This window comes from Coregonus lavaretus, assembly GCF_964263955.1.
Source record: "Coregonus lavaretus genome assembly, contig: HAP1_SCAFFOLD_3304, whole genome shotgun sequence".
NCBI classification, from domain to species: domain Eukaryota; kingdom Metazoa; phylum Chordata; class Actinopteri; order Salmoniformes; family Salmonidae; genus Coregonus; species Coregonus lavaretus.
The window spans coordinates 10494-15000 of NW_028160697.1; positions in this window are offsets into that span (position 1 = coordinate 10494).

The window sequence follows — 4507 nt, forward strand, 5'->3', positions numbered from 1 at the left end:
TGTCAGACTGTGTCAGACTGTGGTAGTGTGTCAGACTGTGTCAGTGTTCAGACTGTGTCAGACTGTGGTAGTGTGTCAGACTGTGGTAGTGTGTCAGACTGTGTCAGACTGTGGTAGTGCCTGTTCAGACTGTGGTAGAGTGTCAGACTGTGTCAGACTGTGGTAGTGTGTCAGACTGTGTAGAGTGTCAGACTGTGTCAGACTGTGGTAGTGTGTCAGACTGTGGTAGTGTGTCAGACTGTGTTAGTGTGTCAGACTGTGGTAGTGTGTCAGACTGTGGTAGTGTGTCAGACTGTGGTAGAGTGTCAGACTGTGTCAGACTGTGGTAGTGTGTCAGACTGTGTTAGTGTGTCAGACTGTGTCAGACTGTGGTAGTGTGTCAGACTGTGGTAGTGTGTCAGACTGTGGTAGTGTGTCAGACTGTGTTAGTGTGTCAGACTGTGTCAGACTGTGGTAGTGTGTCAGACTGTGTTAGTGTGTCAGACTGTGGTAGTGTGTCAGACTGTGGTAGTGTGTCAGACTGTGTTAGTGTGTCAGACTGTGTTAGTGTTCAAGACTGTGTTAGTGTGTCAGACTGTGTCAGACTGTGTTAGTGTGTCAGACTGTGTCAGACTGTGTTAGTGTGTCAGACTGTGTCAGACTGTGTTAGTGTGTCAGACTGTGTCAGACTGTGTTAGTGTGTCAGACTGTGTTAGTGTGTCAGACTGTGTCAGACTGTGTTAGTGTGTCAGACTGTGGTAGTGTGTCAGACTGTGTCAGACTGTGTTAGTGTGTCAGACTGTGTCAGGCTGTGTTAGTGTGTCAGACTGTGTCAGACTGTGGTAGTGTGTCAGACTGTGTTAGTGTGTCAGACTGTGTCAGACTGTGTCAGACTGTGTTAGTGTGTCAGACTGTGGTAGTGTGTCAGACTGTGTCAGACTGTGTTAGTGTGTCAGACTGTGTCAGACTGTGGTAGTGTGTCAGACTGTGTTAGTGTGTCAGACTGTGGTAGTGTGTCAGACTGTGGTAGTGTGTCAGACTGTGTTCGTGTGTCAGACTGTGGTAGTGTGTCAGACTGTGTTAGTGTGTCAGACTGTGTCAGACTGTGTTAGTGTGTCAGACTGTGTCAGACTGTGTTAGTGTGTCAGACTGTGTCAGACTGTGTTAGTGTGTCAGACTGTGTTAGTGTGTCAGACTGTGTCAGACTGTGTCAGACTGTGTTAGTGTGTCAGACTGTGGTAGTGTGTCAGACTGTGTCAGACTGTGTTAGTGTGTCAGACTGTGTCAGACTGTGTTAGTGTGTCAGACTGTGTCAGACTGTGGTAGTGTGTCAGACTGTGTCAGACTGTGTTAGTGTGTCAGACTGTGTTAGTGTGTCAGACTGTGTCAGACTGTGTCAGACTGTGTTAGTGTGTCAGACTGTGGTAGTGTGTCAGACTGTGTCAGACTGTGTTAGTGTGTCAGACTGTGTCAGACGGTGTTAGTGTGTCAGACTGTGTCAGACTGTGGTAGTGTGTCAGACTGTGTCAGACTGTGTTAGTGTGTCAGACTGTGTTAGTGTGTCAGACTGTGTCAGACTGTGGTAGTGTGTCAGACTGTGTTAGTGTGTCAGACTGTGGTAGTGTGTCAGACTGTGTCAGACTGTGGTAGTGTGTCAGACTGTGGTAGTGTGTCAGACTGTGTTAGTGTGTCAGACTGTGTCAGACTGTGTTAGTGTGTCAGACTGTGTCAGACTGTGTCAGACTGTGTCAGACTGTGTCAGACTGTGTCAGACTGTGTCAGACTGTGGTAGTGTGTCAGACTGTGGTAGTGTGTCAGACTGTGTCAGACTGTGTCAGTGTGTCAGACTGTGGTAGTGTGTCAGACTGTGGTAGTGTGTCAGACTGTGTCAGACTGTGTCAGACTGTGTCAGACTGTGTCAGACTGTGTCAGACTGTGTTAGTGTGTCAGACTGTGGTAGTGTGTCAGACTGTGTCAGACTGTGTCAGTGTGTCAGACTGTGGTAGTGTGTCAGACTGTGGTAGTGTGTCAGACTGTGTCAGACTGTGTTAGTGTGTCAGACTGTGGTAGTGTGTCAGACTGTGTCAGACTGTGGTAGTGTGTCAGACTGTGGTAGTGTGTCAGACTGTGGTAGTGTGTCAGACTGTGGTAGTGTGTCAGACTGTGTCAGACTGTGGTAGTGTGTCAGACTGTGGTAGTGTGTCAGACTGTGTCAGTGTGTCAGACTGTGTCAGACTGTGGTAGTGTGTCAGACTGTGGTAGTGTGTCAGACTGTGTTAGTGTGTCAGACTGTGTCAGACTGTGTTAGTGTGTCAGACTGTGTCAGACTGTGTCAGTGTGTCAGACTGTGTCAGACTGTGTCAGTGTGTCAGACTGTGTCAGACTGTGGTAGTGTGTCAGACTGTGTCAGACTGTGTTAGTGTGTCAGACTGTGGTAGTGTGTCAGACTGTGGTAGTGTGTCAGACTGTGGTAGTGTGTCAGACTGTGTCAGACTGTGGTAGTGTGTCAGACTGTGTAAGTGTGTCAGACTGTGTTAGTGTGTCAGACTGTGTTAGTGTGTCAGACTGTGTTAGTGTGTCAGACTGTGTTAGTGTGTCAGACTGTGTTAGTGTGTCAGACTGTGTCAGACTGTGTCAGTGTGTCAGACTGTGTCAGACTGTGTCAGTGTGTCAGACTGTGTCAGACTGTGTTAGTGTGTCAGACTGTGTTAGTGTGTCAGACTGTGTCAGACTGTGTTAGTGTGTCAGACTGTGTTAGTGTGTCAGACTGTGTCAGACTGTGTCAGTGTGTCAGACTGTGTCAGACTGTGTTAGTGTGTCAGACTGTGTTAGTGTGTCAGACTGTGTCAGTGTGTCAGACTGTGTCAGACTGTGTTAGTGTGTCAGACTGTGTTAGTGTGTCAGACTGTGTCAGACTGTGTTAGTGTGTCAGACTGTGGTAGTGTGTCAGACTGTGTTAGTGTGTCAGACTGTGTTAGTGTGTCAGACTGTGGTAGTGTGTCAGACTGTGGTAGTGTGTCAGACTGTGGTAGTGTGTCAGACTGTGGTAGTGTGTCAGACTGTGGTAGTGTGTCAGACTGTGGTAGTGTGTCAGACTGTGTTAGTGTGTCAGACTGTGGTAGTGTGTCAGACTGTGGTAGTGTGTCAGACTGTGTCAGACTGTGGTAGTGTGTCAGACTGTGTCAGTGTGTCAGACTGTGTTAGTGTGTCAGACTGTGTTAGTGTGTCAGACTGTGTTAGTGTGTCAGACTGTGGTAGTGTGTCAGACTGTGTTAGTGTGTCAGACTGTGGTAGTGTGTCAGACTGTGTTAGTGTGTCAGACTGTGTCAGACTGTGGTAGTGTGTCAGACTGTGTCAGTGTGTCAGACTGTGTTAGTGTGTCAGACTGTGTTAGTGTGTCAGACTGTGTTAGTGTGTCAGACTGTGGTAGTGTGTCAGACTGTGGTAGTGTGTCAGACTGTGGTAGTGTGTCAGACTGTGGTAGTGTGTCAGACTGTGTCAGACTGTGTTAGTGTGTCAGACTGTGTTAGTGTGTCAGACTGTGTTAGTGTGTCAGACTGTGGTAGTGTGTCAGACTGTGTTAGTGTGTCAGACTGTGTTAGTGTGTCAGACTGTGTTAGTGTGTCAGACTGTGGTAGTGTGTCAGACTGTGGTAGTGTGTCAGACTGTGGTAGTGTGTCAGACTGTGGTAGTGTGTCAGACTGTGTTAGTGTGTCAGACTGTGGTAGTGTGTCAGACTGTGGTAGTGTGTCAGACTGTGGTAGTGTGTCAGACTGTGTCAGACTGTGTTAGTGTGTCAGACTGTGTTAGTGTGTCAGACTGTGTTAGTGTGTCAGACTGTGGTAGTGTGTCAGACTGTGGTAGTGTGTCAGACTGTGGTAGTGTGTCAGACTGTGGTAGTGTGTCAGACTGTGTTAGTGTGTCAGACTGTGGTAGTGTGTCAGACTGTGTCAGACTGTGGTAGTGTGTCAGACTGTGGTAGTGTGTCAGACTGTGGTAGTGTGTCAGACTGTGGTAGTGTGTCAGACTGTGTTAGTGTGTCAGACTGTGGTAGTGTGTCAGACTGTGGTAGTGTGTCAGACTGTGGTAGTGTGTCAGACTGTGTCAGACTGTGGTAGTGTGTCAGACTGTGGTAGTGTGTCAGACTGTGTCAGACTGTGGTAGTGTGTCAGACTGTGGTAGTGTGTCAGACTGTGTTAGTGTGTCAGACTGTGTTAGTGTGTCAGACTGTGTCAGACTGTGGTAGTGTGTCAGACTGTGGTAGTGTGTCAGACTGTGGTAGTGTGTCAGACTGTGGTAGTGTGTCAGACTGTGTTAGTGTGTCAGACTGTGTTAGTGTGTCAGACTGTGTCAGACTGTGGTAGTGTGTCAGACTGTGGTAGTGTGTCAGACTGTGGTAGTGTGTCAGACTGTGGTAGTGTGTCAGACTGTGGTAGTGTGTCAGACTGTGTTAGTGTGTCAGACTGTGGTAGTGTGTCAGACTGTGGTAGTGTGTCAGACTGTGTTAGTGTGTCAGACTGTGTTAGTG